The sequence below is a fragment of the Apodemus sylvaticus genome, chromosome 11 (genome assembly GCF_947179515.1).
Source record: "Apodemus sylvaticus chromosome 11, mApoSyl1.1, whole genome shotgun sequence".
In the NCBI taxonomy this organism is placed as follows: Eukaryota; Metazoa; Chordata; class Mammalia; order Rodentia; family Muridae; genus Apodemus; species Apodemus sylvaticus.
Window position 1 is genome coordinate 14475759 of NC_067482.1, and position 24937 is coordinate 14500695.

The window sequence follows — 24937 nt, forward strand, 5'->3', positions numbered from 1 at the left end:
TTAAGTTTAGACTCCATTTCAGAGAACCTGACATAAGTTCAAACTCAGGTACCTAGCATTAATTTCCAAGTTGTTTCCCCAACAAAACCCGAGCCTAGCTCCAGTCTCTAGACTAATTCCCGAAATAACCAGAGTTTCCAGGTTACACCCTCAACAAGACCAGTGTCTCCAGGTTATTCACCCAACAAATCTGCACCCCCAGTTTACAAGCCCACTCCATGCCTAATAACCACCAATGCAGAGGGGAATAGAAATTAAGTTTATGATATAACTTCCAGCACCAGCTAATTTTGTTAAAGGCCATAGCAGCTTTCCAATTAGATACTTGCACAAGTACTCCCTGATTGCTACTTACTAGAAAGTCTTGCCCTGACATAGTTCAAAGCTCCACCCCCAACCAAAACATTCCTGTGTGATGCTGGTGCATGGGGGTGAGGAGATAGCTAGTTGGAATAGAATAAAGACTCTGCTGTGAGTTGCATCAGATTGTTTCCTGTCTGTTTTTTTTGTGGTTCATTAACATTTCCATGACACTATAAGAATGGTTACTGGGGTTCATTCCAGGAAAGGTTCTCAATATCCAGACTTGATAAGTGAGATAGTACAGTTCTAGAAGCTCTGAAGTTGGGAGAAGTAGTACTCTGGAACATGAGAGAGCCAGCAACATGGAGAAAGCTAGCAGCTCCTTAAATTGAGCCACAGTCCTGAGGACAGGTTGTTAGCTGTGCCCTTGACTAGAAAACAACTAATCCATGTTCTACAGTGTCAAGGGGACCCAGCATGGTTGATGCTGAGCAAGGGAGAGTGTCTTCCATTTCTGGTGAGTGCAAACTCATATACCAAATTTGCCAGGAGCCAAACTTACCTTACTTTATGTTTAGAGTTCATTTTAAAGATAGGCTTAGGTTTTGACTTCTCCTCAGCTACAGACCTTGGAGAGATTGGGTGTTCAATGGTCACTGTGCTCTCCCAGAAGAAGAAAACATCTTGCAGCTGCCAGAGATTCACCTTGGATGAATGCCTGGGCTACATGAAGAATTCCACTTGCCTCACTTCTTCCCCTGCCTGTATAAGTTCCCTGAGAAAATACAGTTTTGGAGGCCTCAAAGAGTTAAGTAGTCTTGGCCTCGTTCTTCGTGTTTCCTACTCTGTTTCTCTGCCCTTCTCTTCTAGGGTCCCCTGTCAAAAACCCCTGCAGGCCAGGGCACAAATTTGGAAATCAATCTGGGTATTTCTCACAAATAATTCTACTTAAAGATTCAGTTCTACTATACCTGGGCATGTACTCAAAAAATGCTACCCCATAGTACAAGGACACTTGCTCAACTATGTTCATAGCACCTTTATTCATAATAACCAGAAGTTGGAAGCAACCTACATTTCACTCAAAGTATGTCATGGAATACTAATAATCTATTAAAAATAAGGAATATTATGTAATTTTCAGAAAAATGGATAGAACTGGAAAATATCCATTCTGAGTGAGGTAATCCTGACCCAGAAGATATTGCATGGTATGCACTTACTTATAAGTTGATATTACCCATAGAGCACAGGATAACCAAACACCCATAGAATCTAAGTAACAATAGGGCCCTAGCTAATATGATTGAATCTCACTCAGAAGAGGAATTAAAATGTATATCAGTAGTGGATGATTAGAGGGAGCTGTAAGGGAGAGGGTATGGGGACAGGAACAGTTTTGGGGATCAGGTGTGGTAGGAGTGGTGGTTGGGGTGAGAGTTCTGGGAGAGAGAAAAGCAATCCATGTGGGGGCATCTCAGAGACAAGCCAGAGACCAGGGATGGGGCAGGCTCCTGGGAGGATATGGGAGTGACCCTGGCTTTGACCCAAGCTTCTGGGGATAAGGAGACTGAAGTAGCCACCTCTTGTAGTCAGGCAGAATTTCCAGTGGAGGGAGCAGGAACACCAACTGTACTGGCTGGTTTTGTGGGTCAACTTGACACAATCTGGAGTTATCACAGAGAAAGGAGCCTCCCTTGAGGAAATGCCTCCATAAGATCCAACTGTAAACATTTTCTCAATTAGTGATCAAGGGCCAGAGGGCCCATTGTGGGTGGTGCAATCCCTGGGCTGGGAGTCCTAGGTTCTATAAAAAAGCAAGCTGAGCAAGTCAGGGGAAGAAAGCCCGTAACATCACTCCATGGCCCCTGAATCCGCTCCTGCTTCCTGACCTGCTTGAGTTCCAGTCCTCACTTCTTTTGGGAATGAACAACAATGGGGGAATGTTAGCTGAATAAACCCTTTCCTCTCCAATTTGCTTTTTGGTCATGATATTTTGTGCAAGAATGAAAAATCTAAGACACTAACTCACCCACAAAACTTTCTATCAAAATTTGCCACGCCTACAAGATATTCAGGGATAAAGATGGAGTAAAGATTGAAGCCAACCAATGAGTAGAGAAACTTGACACCTATCCCATGGAAGAGACCCACGTCTGACATTATTGATGGTACTTGATTATGCTTAAGGACAGAAGCCTAGCATAACTGTCATGTGAGAGGCCTCATCAAGCACCTGATGGCCACAGATGGATACCCAGAGCCAAAAAGTAGGCAGAATTCAGGGAGTCTTGTGGAAAAGACAGAGGAAGGATTGAGGGAACCAGATGGTGTCAAGTATACCAGAAGGAGACCAACAGAGCCAAGTCATCTGGACCCATTGGGGGTCCACAGAGACTGAACCACCAACCAAAGAGCATGCATGGTCCAGACCTAGGCCTCCTACAGATATGGAGCAGATGTGAAGCTTGGTCTTAATGTGGGTTTCCGAAAACTCAGAATGGGGGATCATCTCTTATTGAACTTTGTTCCCTCCTTTTCCCTTAGCTGGGCTGCCTTGTCAGGCTTCAGAGGGAAAGGATGTATTCAATCCTGATGCAACTTGGTGTGCCAGGGTGGTGTGGTAAATGGTGGGGTGGGGAGTAGAGAACTCTCTTCTCTGGGGAGAATGGAGACAGAAAATGAGGGCAAGGGGTGAGAGGGTAGGACTGGGAGGAAAGGAAAGGTAGGATGTGATCAGATGGCAAAGTGAATAAATAAATTAGTTGATGAAAACCAAAAGAAATGATAAATAGGGAGCAAGATATGTTTAACATTATTTAAACTTTGTCCACTGCAAACTGAATAGACAAGTGTTCTCCCTGAAATATGTTAGCAACATATGGTTTCATGGGCTACTCATAATTACATTAAAAAACCTTGATCTTAGAGCATAAGCTATTGGTGTTCTGTTCAGGAACTTTCCCCCTGTACTCTGGAATAGTCAAGACACAATTAACATATCATATGATTACCAAGAAGAAGGAAGGAGAGGGTCCTGGTCCTGGAAAGGTTTGATGCAGCAATGTAGGGGATTGCCAGGACAGAGAAGTGGGAGGGGGTTGATTGGGGAATGGGTGGAGGGAAGAGAGCTTATGGAACTTATGGGGAAGGGGGGAACTGGGAAAAGAGAAATCATTTGGAATGTAAACAAAGAATGTAGAAAAAACCCATGAAATAAGTACTTTTTTTTTTTTTTTTTTTGCTATAAGGTAAAGGTCTGAGGATTGTTCTGAAGCTTGGTGGAGTACGTCTAGACCTTTCTTCTAATGCTTCAAGACATTGGTATTGCTTTGGCGGATCTACATAGTGACTGTGTAAGAAATAAACAATCAAACCATCAACACACACATGTACACAAAACATTTCAAATGTAATGAGTTAAAGATAATGCCAAACTGCTAAGTTTTTATGCAAAAGAGACACCTGATTCCTTGTGATTCTGTATCCATGAGTACTTTTTGCATCTTTAAACATGGGCCTGGAGAGATAATTCCTCAGTAATTAAGAGTCCTGGCTGCTCTTTCAGACAACCTGAGTTCAATTCTAGACAACCACCTGGTAGCTCACAACCATCTATAGAGGGTTCTGGTGTTGTTTTCTGTCATGCAAGCTTACATGCTAATAGAATACAAATATACATAAAATGCATACATAAATAAGTGTTATGCATTGACAAACTCCTAATTTCCTCTCACTCACCCATGGTGCAGGAGTTCAAACCCTGGAGCCCAGAGCACCCTACACTATTGCTCACCAACTGAGCTCAGTGGACTCACCTGAAACTCCACATGATCTCTTCACAGAGCCTTACAACTGCTACTGATCAACATTCCCATGTGAATTAATTGGGCCAATTTTATTTCTTTGTAAAATTGAGTTCTTTATTTAAAGACTTCCTCAGCTAGGTGTATAGCTACATGTGTATTATGTGGATTTGTGCATGTGAAAGGCAGGATCCAGAGGCTGGAAAAAAGGGTCCTATCACCTGATGCCTGAGTTCCATTTGAAAGCCACCTGAGTATTAGCTCTGAAACCAAACTTTGCTCTCTGCAAAAGCAGCATGTGCTTTTAACCTATGAGCAATCTCAATCTACAGGTTGTTTTAAGAATATGAGAGCATGTTAATTGTGGAAAAAATTCAGGTGAGTTCACTGGTCCTAAGGAACATGGCCTGGGAACTGGACATTTGGACAGGGAGACAGGTTATGGGGAAGACAGAAAGAAGGAGCCTGAATGAGGTTTGTTTGTTTATTGTCTTCCTCTGTACCTTTGGCCAGCCTACATGTTCATATGTGTCCCACCATAACTGATAACTTTATCCACCATCCAAGAATTGTGACATGCCTGGAACCAATATGTACATTTTGACTTCTCTCCAGAGGGCATTTGTTGCAAAGTCCTTAAATTTAGATACTTTATTCAATTCAGACAATAAAATGATATGTAAACAAAGAAGTCATGTTGTAAGTATTTAATAAATGCAATGTATCAGTAAATCATTTTATTGATAGGTTACTATACAGAAAGGGGTATAATGACTAGGCAGAATCAGATGTTTTTCTTTTTCTTTTTTTACAACTGAAAATGTAAAACACAATTCTATGTAATGTACAGCATTTATGTAACAGAGGTACCTGCATATTATTGGCCACCTTTATATCCTGTATGGGTACTTTGTAGTGATTGGGAGTCCATGGCAATAATGCTCTGTAGACATGTGGCATAAAGGCTGGATATTGAGGTTCCTGCTAGTAATCTCATTGAGGCATGACAAAAAGATCAAGAGCTCAAAGCCAGACTGGAAAGCCAGTTTACTTCGCCCTGTGCTGTCCTCTTCCCTTTAGGCATCTCGGATGGGGCCAAGGTGACTTGTAGTCTGTACGTACAGGATTTTGATCGTCTGTTATCCATTTAATCCTTGGTCATAAGAGGTGTGTCTATGTTGCTCACAGTAGTGTAAACAATTTGTGCCGATAACTGATCATCCACACAAGAGGGTTGTCCATCTAGCCCAGGAACAGGACAAGGGAAAGAGGTGTTAAGAAGACTTTCATTTTATACATGCCAATTTCACCCAGATCTTTGCTTCACTCAACAGTGTCTTTCCATTCCTGGACCCATTAAACTTTCCTGATACTGAACCATGTAGTGATGTTTGTAAGAGCCAAAGACCCTAGAGAAAGAAAATATCCAGGTTTATAAGTACACAACAAAGCATCTAGTAGGTCTATCTGGGAAGAAGCCACATATCAACGCCAAATTGTGTTTTGACTCCATTAGGCCCCTGTTCCCACAGTCCATCCAACATTTCCCCATGTCAAGTTAAGACTCCAAGGTTCCAGCCACTGTACATCCTTTTATTTCTAACCATCAGAGCAGTGTCAGAAGCCACAGGCTTCTCAGATAATAGATGTGTCCCAAGTCTGTTTATTCAAATCCAGAAGTCATATTTCCCAATTTACTGCCAGCAACGGCAAAGTCTGGACACCTTGTCATAGACACAGCACTCAGCACATAATCTTCAGATATCTGTAGCAAAGGAGATGTCCTTGGGCTGCCTTATTGTCCTGAGTGTATCCATGATCTCCCGACAATGTAGGGCAAATCTTTCTGCAGAGACATGAGCCAACTCATCATAGCACTCCAGAGGGGCAGGGTATTGTTCTACATTCATCTTGCTCCAATTGACTATGTGCTGCAAAAAGTCCTTAAGGATGGGCATGGAGAAATCATTGTTGTAGAAGTTGATCTTGGTGAGCTGAGAGCATTGTGTGAGGGCATGTAGGAGGGCACTGAGCTGGGAGTCCTTCATCCTACACTCCTGAAAATACAGAATCTAAAGAGTGTCTGCCACTTTCATGAGGAGACCACTAAGAAGCAAAATGTCCAAGTCTAGTAAGACCACACTTCTCATCTTCAGGTGTTTTAGCTGAAATAGGCTCTGACTGCAGGAGAAGGAATCCAAGTCTCTCTGTGAAATTTGGTAGTGAGTTATGGAAAGGCTCTCCAAGGGCATTGTCAGGCACCTTAGGATAGAGAAAACCAGAGGGTTAGTTCTGGCAAATGGTCTTGTAGAGGTTCGGCTGGGGTGTACACAGTGATAGAAGGAACCAGTTGCCCCAGATCAGTTTGATTAAATGACCAAGTTCATCTATGATGCTTCCTGTTGGAAACTGCTCAGTCATGCCAATTCTACAGTTCATCTACTGACCTCACTCTTAAGCTGAACAGCAAGCAGTTCAGACCATAAGCCCAGAAAACACACAGAAGAACTTTCATCCCAAGAAAGTGCTGACAGTATCTCCATATTTGCTGTGGGCTCACTGAATCTGCATTGTATCATCCCCCCTGCAGTCATGTTTGCTCTCTTTTATAGCCTGAACCATACCCCATGTCCCTTGCACTCAGCACTACTTGGACTCAAAACATTTCATCCATGGGAACTGGAGAAAGATAGAAGACTTCTCACAAATCTGAACATATAACCTATATTCACATTGTGTGCTAATAAATACCCTGACTCCTTAATACACACTCCCCCTCCTCTTCCCTTTCCATTTGATTGGGTGGACAGGATTCTAGGAAGAATTACAACCTATTCTTACTAGATTTGACCTACTCTTTACACTAAATCACTTTTCTACATCATGAATGCTCATTTGAGACACTGATTTAATTTGTAAAATTTTCCTTTTATTACTCAATATACATGGTAACAAGATATAACTTCCAGAGTCTTATGAGTCTCTACATGTTTGTTCCTAATGACTGGCTGGCATCATGTACCACTAATCCTTAAGATAAGAAAGATTTGCTTTGGTAGCTGACCCAGCTCTCCATTCTTGCTTACCCTAGGACCTGAATCATCTGGTCTCTGAGAATATGTACTCATTCATGAAGAGATGCTGAAGACAGTTGAATTGGGAGAACTGAGAAATAAACTTGTTGATACACTTGGCTTCTTGAGCTCTTGTTCTATTGAAAGTATGTATGGAATGTGATCTTGTGAGGGGTGCCAGGAAGACTTTGCGAAGATTTCTCATCGCTCAAAGTAGGGAGCAAAATGTGTCAGTTGTAACAGAGTCCACTTGATATTCAGTTCTAATTCTGTGATGCTCTCAGGATCAAAAACATTCAAGATTTCTCTGATAAATTTGACTGACAGACCCCAGATCTTCATCTTTGTACAGCAGAAATGTAGGGAGCCCTTTCTCTGCTGGGCCCACTTCAAGAAGATTGCTTGTATTTCATTGAGGCGGGACCTGATGCACAGGTCAACTATGACCTTCAGACGCTGCCTCAGTGCATATCTGGTTTGGACTGGGTTCGCTTCTTGCTTTTTGTCCAAGATCTCTGCTGAACAGCTGCTGTCCTCTGCACCAGCCCATATGTTCCAGAAGGCATGGTGCACATTTCTCAGGTCGAGAACCTGCAGGTTTGTCCTCCTGCAGATGAAATATATGCATGTCAGCAGACCCTGAATTAGTTTATACTCCATATATCTAAACTCAGCTCTCCCTCCTGCTAAGATGTATGTTTTAAAGCAGTTGGTATACAAGGTGGACTCAGGCATCCTACAGCAACTTTCCCAGGATTCTGTATACTCAATTACTTTTTTTTCACTAAGATACATTTTATTGCTGGGCGGTGGTGGTGCACATCTTTAATCCCAGCACTTGGGAGGCAGAGGCAGGCAGATTTATGAGTTTGAGGCCAGCCTGGTCTACAAAGTGAATTCAGGGACAGCCAGGGCTACACAGAGATACCCTGTTTTGAAAAAACAAAAAAAAAGAGATACATTTTATTTCTTTTTTTTTAATTTTTTTTATTCGATATAATTTATTTACATTTCAAGTGATTTCCCCTTTTCTAGCCACCCCCCCTCTCCGAAAGTCCCATAAGCCCCCTTCTCTTCCCCTGTCCTCCCTCCCACCCCTTCCCAGTTCCCCGTTCTGGTTTTGCCGAATACTGTTTCACTGAGTCTTTCCAGAACCAGGGACCACTCCTCCTTTCTTCTTGTATCTCATTTGATGTGTGGATTATGTTTTGGGTATTCCAGTTTTCTAGGTTAATAACCACTTATTAGTGAGTGCATACCATGATTCACCTTTTGAGTCTGGGTTACCTCACTTAGTATGATGTTCTCTAGCTCCATCCATTTGCCTAAGAATTTCATGAATTCATTGTTTCTAATGGCTGAATAGTACTCCATTGTGTAGATATACCACATTTTTTGCATCCACTCTTCTGTTGAGGGATACCTGGGTTCTTGCCAGCATCTGGCAATTATAAATAGGGCTGCTATGAACATAGTAGAGCATGTATCCTCATTACATGGTGGGGAATCCTCTGGGTATATGCCCAGGAGTGGTATAGCAGGATCTTCTGGAAGTGAGGTGCCCAGTTTTTGGAGGAACCACCAGACTGATTTCCAGAGTGGTTGTACCAATTTGCAACCCCACCAGCAGTGGAGGAGTTTTCCTCTTTCACCACACCCTCTCCAACACCTGCTGTCTCCTGAATTTTTAATCTTAGCCATTCTGACTGGTGTAAGATGAAATCTTAGGGTTGTTTTGATTTGCATTTCCCTAATTACTAATGAAGTTGAGCATTTTTTAAGATGCTTCTCCGCCATCCGAAGTTCTTCAGGTGAGAATTCTTTGTTTAACTCTGTACCCCATTTTTTAATAGGGTTGTTCGGTTTTCTGGAGTCTAACTTCTTGAGTTCTTTATATATATTGGATATTAGCCCTCTATCTGATGTAGGATTGGTGAAGATCTTTTCCCAATTTGTTGGTTGCCGATCTGTCCTCTTGATGGTGTCCTTTGCCTTACAGAAACTCTGTAACATTATGAGGTCCCAATTGTCAATTCTTGCTCTTAGAGCATACGCTATTGGTGTTCTGTTCAGAAACTTTCTCCCTGTACCGATGTCCTCAAGGGTCTTCCACAGTTTCTTTTCTATTAACTTCAGAGTGTCTGGCTTTATGTGGAGGTCCTTGATCCATTTGGATTTGAGCTTAGTACAAGGAGACAAGGATGGATCAATTCGCAATCTTCTGCATGCTGACCTCCAGTTGAACCAGCACCATTTGTTGAAAAGGCTATCTTTTTTCCATTGGATGTTTTCAGCCTCTTTGTCGAGGATCAAGTGGCCATAGGTGTGTGGGTTCATTTCTGGATCTTCAATCCTGTTCCATTGATCCTCCTGCCTGTCACTGTACCAATACCATGCAGTTTTTAACACTATTGCTCTGTAGTATTGCTTGAGGTCAGGGATACTGATTCCCCCAGATTTTCTTTTGTTGCTGAGAATAGTTTTAGCTCTCCTGGTTTTTTTTGTTGTTCCAGATGAATTTGATAATTGCTCTTTCTAACTCTGTGAAGAATTGAGTTGGGATTTTGATGGGTATTGCATTGAATCTGTATATTGCTTTTGGCAAAATGGCCATTTTAACTATATTGATTCTACCGATCCATGAGCATGGGAGGTTTTCCCATTTTTTGAGGTCTTCTTCCATTTCCTTCTTCAGAGTCTTGAAGTTCTTGTCATACAGATCTTTCACATGTTTAGTAAGAGTCACCACAAGATACTTTATACTGTTTGTGGCTATTGTGAAGGGGGTCATTTCCCTAATTTCTTTCTCAGCCTGCTTATCCTTTGAGTATAGGAAGGCCACTGATTTGCTTGAGTTGATTTTATAACCTGCCACTTTGCTGAAGTTGTTTATCAGCTGTAGGAGCTCTCTAGTGGAGTTTTTTGGGTCACTTAGGTAGACTATCATGTCGTCTGCAAATAATGAGTTTGACTTCCTCCTTTCCAATTTGTATCCCTTTGACCTCCTTATGTTGTCGAATTGCCCGAGCTAGTACCTCAAGTACAATATTGAAAAGATAAGGAGAAAGGGGGCAGCCTTGTCTGGTCCCTGATTTCAGTGGGATTGCTTCAAGTTTCTCTCCATTTAGTTTGATGCTGGCTACCGGTTTGCTGTATATTGCTTTTACTATGTTTAGGTATGGGCCTTGAATTCCTGTTCTCTCCAAGACTTTAAGCATGAAAGGATGCTGAATTTTGTCAAATGCTTTTTAAGCATCCAATGAAATGACCATGTGGTTTTGTTCTTTGAGTTTGTTTATGTAGTGGATTGTATTGATGGATTTCCATATATTGAACCAACCCTGCATTCCCGGGATAAAGCCTACTTGATCATGGTGGATGATCGTTTTGATGTGTTCTTGGATTCGGTTGGCAAGAATTTTATTGAGTATTTTTGCATCGATGTTCATACGGGAAATTGGTCTGAAGTTCTCTTTCTTTGTTGGATCTTTGTGTGGCTTTGGTATCAGCGTAATTGTGGCTTCGTAGAAGGAATTGGGTAGTGTTCCTTCTGTTTCTATTTTGTGTAATAGTTTGAAGAGTATTGGTGTTAACTCTTCTTTGAAGGTCTGGTAGAATTCTGCACTGAAACCATCTGGTCCTGTGCTTTTTTTGGTTGGAAGACTTTCTATGACTCCTTCTATTTCTTTAGCCATTATGGGACTGTTTAGATGGTCTAGTTGGTCCTGATTTAATTTTGGTATTTGGTATCTGTCAAGGAAATTGTCCATTTCCTCCAGATTCTCCAGTTGTGTTGAGTACAGGCTCTTGTAGTAGGATCTGATGATTTTTTGGATTTCCTCAGTTTCCGTTGTTATATCTCCCTTTTCATTTCTAAGTTTGTTAATTTGGATACTTTCTCTGTGCCCTTTGGTCAGTCTGGCTAAGGGTTTATCTATCTTGTTGATTTTCTCAAAGAACCAGCTCCTGGTTTTGTTGATTTTTTGTATGGTTCTCTTTGTTTCTACTTGATTGATTTCGGCCCTGAGTTTGATGATTTCCTGCCTTCTCCTCCTACTGGGTGAAATAGCTTCTTTTTTTTCTAGGGCTTTCAGGTGTGTCATTAAGCTGGTAATGTATGCTCTCTCCATTTTCTTTTTGGAGGCACTCAGGGCTATGGGTTTTCCTCTTAGCACTGCTTTCATTGTGTCCCATAGATTTGGGTATGTTGTGTTTTCATTTTCATTGTGTTCTAAAAAGTCTTTAATTTCTTTCTTTATTTCTTCCTTGACCAAGGTATCATTGAGTAGAGTATTGTTCAATTTCCACGTGTATGTGGGTTTTCTATTGTTTCTGTTGCTATTGAAGACCACTTTTACTCCATAGTGATCAGATAGGAGGCATGGGATTAGTTCGATCTTCTTATATTTGTTGAGGTCTGTCTTGTGACCAATTATATGGTCGATTTTGGAGAAGGTACCATGGGGTGCTGAAAAAAAGGTATATTCTTTTGTTTTAGGATAGAGTGTTCTATATATATCAGTTAAATCTAATTGGTCCAAAGCTTCAATTAGTTTCATTGTGTCCTTGTTTAGTTTCTGTTTTCCTGATCGGTCCATTGAGGAAAGTGCAGTGTTGAAGTCAACCACAATTATTGTGTTAGGTGCAATGTGTGCTTTGAGTTTTAATAAAGTTTCTTTTATGAAAGAGGGTGCCCTTGCATTTGGAGCATAGATGTTCAGGATTGAGAGTTCTTCTTGTTGTATTTTTCCTTTGACCAGCAAGAAGTGTCCCTCAGAGTCTCTTTTGATGACTTTGGGTTGAAAGTCAATTTTATCTGATATTAAAATAGCTACTCCAGCTTGTTTCCTGAGACCATTTGCTTGTAAAATTGTCTTCCAGCCTTTAACTCTAAGGTAGTGTTTGTCTTTGACCCTGAGGTGTGTTTTCTGTAAGCAGCAAAATGTAGGGTCCTGTTTACGTATCCAGTCAGTTAGTCTGTGTCTTTTTATTGGGGCATTAAGTCCATTGATGTTAAGAGATATTAAGGAATAGTGATTGTTACTTCCTATCATTTTTGACGTTATTTTTTAAATTTGATTGCTTAACTTCTTTTGGGTTTGATGAAAGGTTACTATCTTGCTTTTTCCAGGGTGAAGTTTCCCTCCTTGTATTGGTGTTGTCCTCCTATTATCCTTCTAGGGCTGGGTTTGTGAATAGATATTGGGTAAACTTGTTTTTGTCATGAAATATCTTAGTTTCTCCATCTATGGTGATTGAGAGTTTTGCTGGATATAGTAGTTTTGGTTGGCATTTGTGTTCTCTTAGAGTTTGCATGAGATCTGCCCAGGACCTTCTAGCCTTCATAGTCTCAGGTGAAAAGTCTGCTGTGACTCTGATAGGTCTTCCTTTATATGTTACTTGGCCTTTTTCTCTTACTGCCTTTAATATTCTTTCTTTGTTTAGAACATTTGGTGTTTTGATTATTATGTGACGGGAAGTATTTCTGTTCTGGTCCAGTGTGTTTGTAGTTCTGTAGGCTTCTTGTATATTCATGGGCATCTCTCTCTTTAGGTTAGGGAAGTTTTCTTCCATAATTTTATTGAAGATATTTGCTGGCCCTTTAAGTTGTAAATCTTCACTCTCATCTATGCCTATAATCCTTAGGTTTGGTCTTCTCATTGTGTCCTGGATTTCCTGGATATTTTGGGTTACAAGCTTTTTGCATTTTGCATTTTCTTTAACTGTTGAGTCCATGGTTTCTATGGAATCTTCAGCATCTGAGATTCTTTCTTCTATTTCTTGTATTCTGTTGTTGATATTTGCATCTCTGTCCCCTGATTTCTTCCCAAGGCTTTCTATCTCCAAAGTTGTCTCCTTTTGAGTTTTCTTAGTTGTTTCTACTTCTGATTTTAGATCCTGGATGGTTTTGCTTAGCTCCTTCACTTGCTTGTCTGTGCTTTCCTGTAATTCTTTAAGAGATTTTTGTGTTTTCTCTTTCATGACCTCAGCCTGTTGACCAAAGTTTTCCTGTATTTCTTTAAGAGATTTTTGTGTTTCGTCTTTCATGACCTCAGCCTGTTGACCAAAGTTCTCCTGTATTTCTTTAAGTGTTTTTTGCATTTCTTCCTTGTTGGCTTTTGTATTCTCCTGGATTTCTTTCAATGATTTTTGTGTTTCCCTTGCAAGGGCTTCTAACTTTGATCCATTTTCTCCTGAATTTCTTTAAGTATGTCCATCATGTGTTCCTGTACCAGCATCATGACCAGTGATTTTAAATCCAAATCTTGTTTTACTGGTGTGATGGGGTATCCAGGACATGCTGGTAGAGGAGAATTGGGTTCAGATGTTTCCATATTGCCTTGATTTCTGTTAGTGACGTTCCTGCGTTTGCCTTTTGCCATCTAGCTCTCACTGGTGTTACTTGGTCTTGTCAGTGCTGGACTCACCAGTGCAAGCTGCCCCCTCCCCGTTGGCCTCTGGTGCACAGCTTATACCCTGCACTGCCTGTAGACAGGGTGCTGCTGTCCTGGCTGTTCAGATCTCGAAGCAGGCACCCGAAGGCTCCCGCTGGGGCCCGCAGCATCCACCGGAGCACACCGACTTCTCCCAGCTGGCCGCCCGGAAGCCCCCGCTAGCCTCTTGAGGGACCTGGAGATGTGGTGCGGCCGCCCAGGCTGATCTGAAGTGGAGAGAGTTTAGCTGAGGGCTTCTGCTTGAGGCCTTGCCCCAGATTGTGTCTGTGGACCAGATGGAGCCCGTGTGCACCCCCAGGGAGCACCGAAGGTGTATGCTGCTGTGACCTCCCCTGTGTTCTGCTCACTCTGCTGGGCAGCCGATTCCTCAACCGGGCTGGCGCACACAAGGTTAGCCTGGTCGCCCAGGCCCTGAGTCCAGGCAAAAGCCTGGGAGGCCAAGGTCCGAGCAAAGTTCCCCTAGGGCTATGACTGTTAATTGGGTCCACCAGGTGTCCCGGATGGCCGGCGTGCGCTTCCGCGCTCCCCGAAAGCACCGGGAGAGTCTGTTGTGCTAACAATCTCCTGGGCGGGTTGACACACAGATGGCCCACCAAGCCGCCCAGTTCTTGGGGTCAGTCCTGTGCCTTTTGGGGCCTAGACCCCCGTTTTGTTAGCTTCAGGCTACGCTTGTTAGCCGTCTCTGCCCTCCCGAGCACTCTGGGTCCTGTAGGCAAAATGGCGGCGCGTGCGCCGGCCAGGGCAAAAAAACCTCCTGGCTGGGTTGGCACCCCGATGGCCACCCGCACAGCCCAGGGCCTGGGTGCAGGCCAACGCCCGTCGGGCTCAGACCCCTGCGGTGTTGGGCCTCGGATTATGTTTGTGTTCCTCAGTCTGTCTGATCTCAGGAGTCCAAAATCAAGATGGAGGTGAGCCTCTCCTGACTGGCGGGAAGCCGAGTTCTGAAGTGGCTTCCGTGCAGCGAAAGACTCCGCAGAACCGCAGCTGCTTGCCGCCCGGCTGGTCAGCGAAGGTCAGTGGTCGTGGGCGCAGGGCCCAACTGGACCCTGTGTCGCCTAGGTTCCACCGCTGATGGCCCTTCAGCTGGACCAGCCACTGCTGCCACCACCGCCGCCGCCGCCGCCGCCGCCGCCGCCCCCATTTTATTTCTCCTTAGATACATTATTAGTGGTTATGAGCTCATTCTACTTAAAGGTTATAGCCATTGTAATCCATATTTAACTCTAACCCATATCCAACTGTCCTCAGTGCAAGTCAACAATAGATTTCACAAGCCACATATCCCTGTATGATGATGCCATCAGAAGCATATGATCCACTTATAACCAAGTTAATCTCCCTGACAAGATCCACTGTATACCCCAAGTGCTCCATTCTACAGTACTTGGTTACTCCTTACCTGGGGTGGACCTCTCTTTTCAGTTGCATGTCTACTCCATCTAGAACAGCCTGAAATGTTTCTAGGTTAGGGATCTTCATCAATGCCCCACACAAAGACAGGGAAAAGGCCAGGCTGCCACCATTGCCGCCATGAGCTTGATGTGTCTGCCAGAGAAGGCCTCCTTGAACAGTTCTGGGAAGAGTCTAGGGGGCAGCTCCTGTAGAGAGGACATGGCCAAAGCCTCATCATTCATCAAAGTCGGAATTGCCAGCTTCTGTAGTGTGGGTGGGGTCTGAACACTTATCCTTTAAGTTTTCCAGTCAGAAGGATTCTGGGGAAGGAGTCAGAAAAGAATACACTTTCAAGACAAAGTTTATAAAATTTCTTCACCATCACATCAACCTCTAAGCTTCTGAGGTACTGCTCTGGCAATGCAGAGACATCAATTTATCTCTTCATCCTAAAATGGTGGTGTAAAGACAGGCTTCAACACTGACATCATGGGTGCCTCTCTATTACTCAAATGGGTACATAATTTTCAGGTCAAAATATTTTAATGTGTGAACCTTTCTTAGAAAAAAATAGAATGAATGAAAGATGGAAAAATGAAATTGGACATTGTGCTCTGGAAATCAGTATGGTGGTTCCTCAGACAATTTCACATAGTACTACCTGAGGACCCAGCTATACCTGGGCATACATCCAGAAGATGCTCCAATGTGTAATAAGGACACATGTACCACTATGTTCATAGCAGCTTTATTTGTAATAGACAGAAGCTGGAAAGGACCCAGATGTCCTTCAACAGTGGAATGGATACAGAAAATGTGGTACATTAACACAATGGAGTGCTACTCAGCTATTAAAAATGATGAATTCATGAAATTCTTAGGCACATAGATTTGATTAGAAAACATCATTCTGAGTGAAGTAACCCAAACACAAAAGAGCACACATTGTATGCACTCTTATAGATAGATATTAGCCTGAAACCTCCCAATACTCAAGATACAATTCACAGACCACATGAAGCTCAAGAAGAAGGAAGACCAAAGTATGGGTGCTTCTTTTGAGAAGGGGGACAAAATACTTACAGGAACAAATATGGAGTTAAAGTATAGAGCAGAGACTGAAGGAAAGGCCATCCAGAGACTGTTCCACCTGGGGAATCATCCCATATACAGCCACCAAACCCCAACACTATTGTGGGTGCCTAGAAATGCTTGCTGAAAGGAGCCTCATATGGCTGTCTCCTGAGAGGCCATGCCAGAGCCTTACAAACACAGAGGCAGATTCTCACAGCCAACCTTTGGACTGAGCACGGGTCCCCAGTGAAGGAGTTAGAGAAAGGACTGAGGAGCTACAGGGGTTTGCAACCTCATAGGAAGAACAACAATATCAACCAACCAGAGCCATCAGAGCTACCAGAAATTAGGCCGTCAGCCAAGGAGTACACATGGCTCTAGCTGCATATGTAGCAGGATTGCCTTATCAGGCATCAATGGGAGGAGAGGTCTTTGGTCCTTTGAAGGATCAAAGGCTGTCCCATGTAGGAGAATTGAGGGCAGGGAGGTGGGAGAAGGGTGGGTGGAGGAACATCTTCATAGAAGCAGGGGGAGGGAGGATAGGGTAGGGAGTTTCCTGGAGTGGGGAAACCGGGAAAGGGAATACCATTTGAAATGTAAATAGAGAAAATATCCTATAAAAAAGCAGATCATATCCAACAAACTAAACTTGGTATAAATGATGAAAAACCTAAGGAAATACATATGAGTATCTCACAAGTGTCATTCCAGCTATAGGGAGTTGAAGGAGATCAAAGATAAATAGATGGTCTACAGGTCTACAGTGTGAGCCAGGGTCTCACATAAATAAATAAAGATTATCATTTCAGTGAAGGGAAACAGGAAGGAACATGTTAGTCAGGATGATCTGATTTCTACCTTACCCAGAGTCACATGGCCAACATCATAGAGCATATTTGTTTCAAAAGAATTACATGAAGAACACTAATGAAATATACAAGCTATCATAGAAATATATTGGAGATAAAGTTAAAATTTCATTTGAAATGAAACCCAAGGTCTTCAATGTGTTCCTCTAAAGAGACAGAAATTAAAATTTTAGTCCTATCCTGGAGTCTAAACTTCCCTACATCAAACTGCATGACTGAAGGGAAAAATCATTACATATCTCTTCCAGGTCTCTGAGTCCCAGCTGAACCAGGCAGTTATCCAGGCTCCAGGTCTCTGAATATTATCTATGTCTCCACTGAAGCCTTTATATATTTCTCTACCTACCCCTCCCTATTGCAGACAAGTCTCGAAACACAAACTGGAATTGGATTAGATCTTTAAACTCCACCCTTTTAATTCTATTCATAACATCCATTTCACTGATTGAGTCAGAACTGACAGTGAGAATACCTCCACACCACACCAACTTTCAAACATTTCACTTATTAATTAACAACAAATCACTTAATTTGTGTATTTTCCTTTCATTTGCTTAATTATTACATAATTTGTGTTTTGTATGACAGGATTGGGTCTTGCTCTGAAGCTAAACCTGCTTTAGAAATCTAAATTCTAGCAATCTGCTTGACTTAGCATCCTCCTTCCTGCTCGTATTACTGGTTTGAATCACTATTCCTGAGTGAATTTTATTCATATGATTAAAATCAGTCTGATTTGCCTCAGATCAGGGCTTAATCTGTTGCTGATAATAGACATAAAATCATTCAGAGATATTATTGTCACTGGATTTTGGACACACAGTTTTTAATAATCTGGGATATGTTCTGTAGCTCAAGGACAGAATTGAATGCTTTTTTAAATAAACAGAAGCAGCACCTACACAAAGGTGGAGGTAGGAGCATGTCTTCATTCCATTAAACTTGTCCCAGGGTGCTGGGAGTGTATTCAGTTTCTAGAGAGCTACCCAGTATACAGGGAGTCCTTTCTCCTGCACCACATGCTGTAAGCAAGACAGCCATACCTAGAGTCTCTCAATTCAAGAATTTGAAGCAGGAGTATCAATTCATGGCCATACTCAGCCATATTATAAATAGAAGGATAGCCTGAGCCTTATAATCGCGACATTTCAAAATAGACCCAAAGAAAAATGGAAATGCTGAGGAAAATGCTGCCCTTGGGTGCAGGAAAAGAGATACCGTGTCAGGTAGGATTAGGCCAGCATGCTTGCTCAGGATTAAATCAGGGGTGGGACCTGTGCTGAGGAGTTAGCTCCCCAATAATGAGCACCTGTTAATCTTCTATTCCCAGCACTCACATGATGGCTTGAAATGATTTGTGACTCCAGTTCCTTGGAGTCTGAAGCCTCTTTCTGACCTTCTTGGGCACCAGGCATGCATGTGGTATATGTTCATATATGCAGGAAAAACAGCAAAAGATAGAGAACAATTCTGAAACAGAAATAAATCTGTAAGTAGAATCGTGACAAACTCCATTAATCCATGCATTCTGGAGGCAAAGGTAGACCAGGTTCAGTGAGTTCAAGGCTAGCCTTATCTAAGTAGCTAATTATTAAGCACTGAAGCCTAGGGAGGAAGGATCTGTTTTAGAATTAAACCAGAGCTGGGTGGGGTGGCTCATGACTTTAATCCCAGCACCTTCAGGCAGAGGAAGGTGGATCTTCAGGGCCCAGACTGATCTACATAATGTAGTGTGGGACAGGGAGGGCTCTAAAATAGAGAAAGACTCTCTGAAAAACCAAACCAAAACAAACAAAAACCCAAAAATCTAGTTTAGCTGGGAGGTTCTACTACACGCCTTTAATACCAGCATTAAGGAGGTAGTGGTAGATGGATCTCTGAGTTTGACCTCGCCTGAAGTTCTGGGATGATAGCCAGGTCTGTTAAACAGGATCTCTGTCTCCAAAATCTAAAAACAAAAATGAAAAAAAGTCTTGTCTAAGAAAACACTTTAAGCTGGGCGGTGGTGGTGCATGCCTTAATCCCAGTACGTGGGAGGCATAGACAGGCAGATTTCAGAGTTTGAGGCCAGCCTGGTCTACAGAGTGAGTTCCAGGACACCCAGAGCTACACAGAGAAGCCCTGTTTTAAAAAGCCAAAGAAAAGAAAAAAGAAAAAAAGAAAAAAAGAAAAGAAAGAAGAAAAAAAGAAAAGAAAAAAGAAAAGAAAAGAAAACAAAATGGCGCAGAGGTCAAAGGCACTTTCTATCAAGCCTGAATTCAGCAATGGGACCCACAGGTGTAAGGAGAGAACTCACTTCAGGTTCTAGTGCTCCCAAATCTACATGTTCGCTCCTCTACCAACACATTCTTCACACCCAGGTAAAATATGAAGACCTAGATAGAATTTAAGGCCCAGGTAACTGTTACCTGGTGTATTAGTCAGTGTTCTCTAGAGTCACAGAACATATGGTTAGTCTCTATAGAGCTAGGGAATTTGTTGATGACTTACAGCCTGTAGTCCAACTCCCCAACAATGGTCAGCAGCAGCTGTGGATGGAAGTCCAAGGATCTAGCAGTTGCTCAGTCCTATAAGGCAAGCAGGCAAGGAAGACTGAGTCTTCTTCCAACATCTTTATGTAGGCCTCCATCAGAGGGTGTGGCTCAGATTAAAGACCTGTGTCACCATGCCTTTAATCCCAGATGATCTTGAACTCCATGTTTTTTTTTTTGTTTGTTTGTTTGTTTTTGGATTTGGGGTTTTTTTTTCCAAGACAGGGTTTCTCTGTATAGCTCAGGCTGTCCTGGAACTCACTTTGTAGACTAGGCTGTCCTGGAACTCATAAATCTGCCTGCCTCTGCCTCCTAGAGTGCTGGGTTTATAGGCATGTGCCACCACTGCCAGGCTGAGATCTCCTTGTCTTAATCTTCTGGAATTCCTAGTCACTAGGCTTCAAGATCTCCATGCTAAGATCCAGATCTGAAACTTGTATCTCTGAGCCTCCAGATTAGGATCATAGGTGAGCCTTCCAATTCTGGATTGTAGTTCATTCCAGATATAGTCCAGTTGACAACAAGGAATAGCCACTACAGTTGGCTTGTCTGAGAAGTGTAATGAAACTGTCTCATATGTTTTTGCTATTTCTAGGAAACTTTCTAACACCAAAATTGATTATATATTGTTACGTTCTGTGCCATCAGAAAAGTATCATGATAGAAGTCAGATCTGTTTTGTATAGTTACAAAAGCTTTTATAGTATTTCCCTTGATAAACTGCCCCTGGGATGGACCCCAACATAAGAGAGATACCCATATTCACATAAAAAAGTATTTGGAATAAGATTTTCATTTTGAGTAGTGGTCCAGTTAGGTGTAAGTTCCCTGGACTTCCCTGGCAACTGACATCTTACTTGGCAGAGGGAGAAATGCTTTTGGGTAACTGACATCCTGGTTGGTCAGTTAAGATATGAATGTTAGAAAGTCCCCTTCTGGAAGCTAGGAATATTAGACAAGGCAAGTCCCCTGCCACAGTTGAACATGTCCCAACCCATTGGAACAGGATACGTGTACAACAAAGACATGTTCTTTTAGAAATCCTCTAACCCTAAATTTGGATTAGTGAAATAACTTGGCACAGATGTTTGTGGATTTTGAACTTGAGAACCCTGTAGGATAGCAGAACACTGGCTGACTTTAATGAGTCACAGGCCCTGTCCATGGTACTTGATTACCAACAATCCAGAGTGTTATGGCTCTGACATTCAGAGCTTGTAATATTGTTCCAGGGAAATCTTAGTTGTCCCCTAAAACACACACAAGAGCCAATCTGATGTAACTCACATTACATTTGCAAGCATGTAATTGGAAAGCTACTGTGGTCTTTAACATAATTGGCTGGTGCTGGAAGTCATATCATAAACTTAACTCCTGCTCCCCTCTGCATTGGTGGTCGTTTGACTTGTAACCTGGGGTGCAGCTTTGTGGTGGAAATGACCTGGAGACACTGGTCTTGTCGAGGGTGTAACATGAAAACTCTGGTCTTGTTGGGGATTATCCTAGACTGGATCTAGGCTCTGGTTTTGTTAGGGGGCAACTTGGGAACTAATGCTAGACTATAAATTTACCTGACTTCAAACTTAGGTCAGGTTCTCTAAAATGGAGACTGAATTTAAAAAAAAAAATCTCACCCCCCATTTCTCTTTTAAGTAGAAGTCTCAATCATGGGACTTTCTGAAGCTTCATGAAAACAGTAACAGGGCTATGTCTTTGTGGTGTCACTGAGGCATGGGTATGGGCCCATCTGTGGGAGATAGGAATGAGTTTTGAAGCTGAATTCGTCCTGCTGGCCAGGGTCTTCTTCAACTGCAAACAGGTCTTTTTTAGGGTTCTATTTATCTTCTTTACTTATCCTGAATTTGGGCACAATGAAATTTCCAATCCATCCCCAGAATATTAGCTAATGTCTAACTTACCTGGGACACAAATGTAGGTCCATTATCTGACCCTATAAACTTAAAAAATATCTTGGAAGAATTTCATTTAGTAGTTTCTTTGTTACCATTTGTACATTCTCATGCATGCTTAGTTGGGAAATTCTCAATCTATCATGTAAAGGTATTCATAAACACCAGCAAATATTTGTGTCTGAATTTTTTTTATTTTACCTCTGTAGAGTCCGTTTCCTCATAGACTCTTGGCTTGGGGATCCAGTATTGAGTACCAGGGTTTTTCTCATTGTCAATTACACTAGTCAATTGACAGACTTTATAGTTTTTAACAATTTCAGCTGTTTTTAAATAGGCATACTCCATCATTTGTTATGAAACTGAGAAATGGGCTAGTTTTGGCCCAGTTCACATCTTATGTCTGGTCAGAAAGTGTGGGATCTCCTGGGTCTAGCATATTCAAGGGCACAAGAGGCCAGATTTCTAGGACCTCCCACCGGGATGTCTTGTTTCCCTGTGGGATAGAGTTTAGTCCTTGACAGTGAGTGATAGCCAGCTTTTTAGGCCCCTATAGAGCCCTTCTTGTGGAGAGAATTTCCTCTTTATTTTTGATAGTCCTTTTTTCTGCTGTCAATAGGCCTTTCTCACTTATAAATAACCCCAGAGAAATAAGTATTAGCAAAGGCACTCTGGCCATCTGTGTCTCTTGCCTCTTTTAAGCTCTAGGCCTTGGCCATATTTGCTAGTTCAGTTTTCTGGGCTGTCATTTCTGCCAGGAGTGGCTCTGCCCTCTGGCTGTCTCAGACCACTGCTGCTCCAGCGTACCTCCTTTCATCCTGAATGAGGCTGTTGCCATTGGTGAACCATGTAACCTCTGCATCCATCTGAGCAGTCATGCAGAGGCCCATCGAGGGCAGGGTCAGGCAACTGGGCAGCTGAAAGTTAACCTTGGAGCATTTAAGAAAATAGGCTGGTAATGAGTCATTCTGGGATCATCTTTTACCGGGAGGTCGTTGCTGCACTGAGGTGTAAACAGGGTTGGTTCCTACTTCTGCCAATTGGTGACACATTAGCCACTGTCTAATGTGCAGGGCTCCATTTTTGAGTATTTATCCTTGGGTCTAGGGACATCACCTCTAGTTGACAGAGCAAAGCCTTTTTATTGGAGTCTTAATTGTCCCAGTTTTTCAAGGCATATAAGACATCTTGTTTTTTTGTTTTATATCTGTTGTCACGAGGAAGTAATTTATAAATGGATGAAGAAACTTTATTGTCAGGCTTTAGTAAGACAGAGTGTTGAACCTAATTCATTTTCAACAAAAAAGTTGGTTGCCGTTATTTTTTAAATAACGTTATTTTTTTGATTGCTTAACTTCTTTTGGGTTTGATGAAAGGTTACTATCTTGCTTTTTCCAGGGTGAAGTTTCCCTCCTTGTATTGGTGTTTTCCTCCTATTATCCTTTGTAGGGCTGGGTTTGTGGATAGATATTGGGTAAACTTGGTTTTGTCATGGAATATCATAGTTTCTACATCTACGGTGATTGAGAGTTTTGCTGGGTATAGTAATTTTGGCTGGCATTTGTGTTCTCTTAGAGTCTGCATGAGATCTGCCCAGGATCTTCTAGCCTTCATAGTCTCAGGTGAAAAGTCTGCTGTGATTCTGATAGGTCTTCCTTTATATGTTACTTGGCCACTTTCTCTTACTGCCTTTAATATTCTTTCTTTGTTTAGTACATTTGGTGTTTTGATTATTATGTGACAGGAAGTATTTCTGTTCTGGTCCCGTCTGTTTGGAGTTCTGTAGGCTTCTTGTATATTCATGGGCATCTCTCTCTTTAGGTTAGGGAAGTTTTCTTCCATAATTTTATTGAAGATATTTGCTGGCCCTTTAAGTTGTAAATCTTCACTCTCATCTATGCCTATAATCCTTAGGTTTGGTCTTCTTATTGTGTCCTGCATTTCCTGGATATTTTGGGTTACAAGCTTTTTGCATTTTGCATTTTCTTTAACTGTTGAGTCCATGGTTTCTATGGTATCTTCAGCATCTGAGATTCTTTCTCTATCTCTTGTATTCTGCTGTTGATATTTGCATCTATGTCCCCTGATTTCTTCCCAAGGCTTTCTATCTCCAAAGTTGTCTCCCTTTGAGTTTTCTTAGTTGTTTCTACTTCTGATTTTAGATCCTGGATGGTTTTGCTTAGCTCCTTCACTTGCTTGTTTGTGTTTTCCTGTAATTCTTTAAGAGATTTTTGTGTTTCCTCTTTCATGACCTCAGCCTGTTATCCAAAGTTCTCCTGTATTTCTTGAAGTGTTTTTTGTGTTTCCTCATTATTGGCTTTTGTATTCTCCTGGATTTCTTTCAATGATTTTTGTGTTTCCCTTGCAAGGGCTTCTATCTTTTGATCCATTTTCTCCTGAATTTCTTTAAGTATGTCCTTCATGTGTTCCTGTACCAGCATCATGACCAGTGATTTTAAATCCAAATCTTGTTTTACTGGTGTGATGGGGTATCCAGGACATGCTGGTAAAGGAGAATTGGGTTCAGATGTTGCCATATTGCCTTGATTTCTGTTACTGACTTTCCTGCGTTTGCCTTTTGTCATCTAGTTCTCACTGGTGTTAGTTGGTCTTGTCAATGCTGGACTCACCAGTGCAAGCTGCCCCTTCCAAGGCAGCCTCTGGTGCACAGCTTACCTCCTGCACTGCCTGGAGACAGGGTGCTGTTGCCCAGGCTGTTCAGATCCCGAAGCAGACACCTGAAGGCTCCCGCTGGGGCCCGCTGGATTCACTGGAGCACACTGACTTCTCCCCGCTGGCCGCCCGGAAGCCCCTCTTGCCTCTTGCAGGACCTGGAGATGTGGTGTTGCCGCCCAGGCTGATCTGGATCCGGAAGCAGAGAGATCTGAGTGCTCCCTCCAGAGGCCTCAGGACTGAAACCTAAGCTCACAGGAGCTAGCTGTGCTCTGAGCACCCAGACTGCCTTTGGGTGCATACCAGGTCTCCTGCACTTCCTGGAGATCGAGTGCTGTGGTACAGGCTGTTCAGATCCCAAAGCAGGCACCTGAAGGCTCCTGCTGGGGCCTGGTGGATTCACCGGAGCACACCGACTTCTCCCCGCTGGCCGCCCCTAAGCCCCTCTTCCCTTTTGCAGGACCTGGAGATGTGGAACTATGATTTTTGATCTGAAGAAATGGAAGGCTTCAGACATATATCTGATTCTGGATTCTCAGAGCTTTTGGCTTCAGAGACTGCTCATATGGTTGGAAACTAAAGTATGTACAGTGACTGGGAGCTTGGAGGCTGAATTCGACATGTGCAACAGTAAGTTGGACTGTGGGTACAGGGCCTTGTGGAATAGACAACTTGGCAGTTTTGAATGGCTTCTTCAAGAACAGTATAACTAGATGCTTTGTCGTGGAATTGTAAACGTTTTGTTATTTCTGTAATATTTAGTGAATACATAAAACATGGCTCCTTTGTTTAGATATAATTACTATTGCCTAAATGGAATAAAGTAAATTTAAGGATTCTGTAACAAATC

At 42.4% G+C, this 24937-nt stretch overlaps 1 pseudogene; it reads right to left on the bottom strand.

Moving 5' to 3' along the window:
• Positions 1-5803: 5803 nt before the first annotated feature.
• Positions 5804-22304, bottom strand: LOC127696281 (PRAME family member 8-like; annotated as a pseudogene).
• Between the last annotated feature and the right edge of the window lie 2633 nt (positions 22305-24937).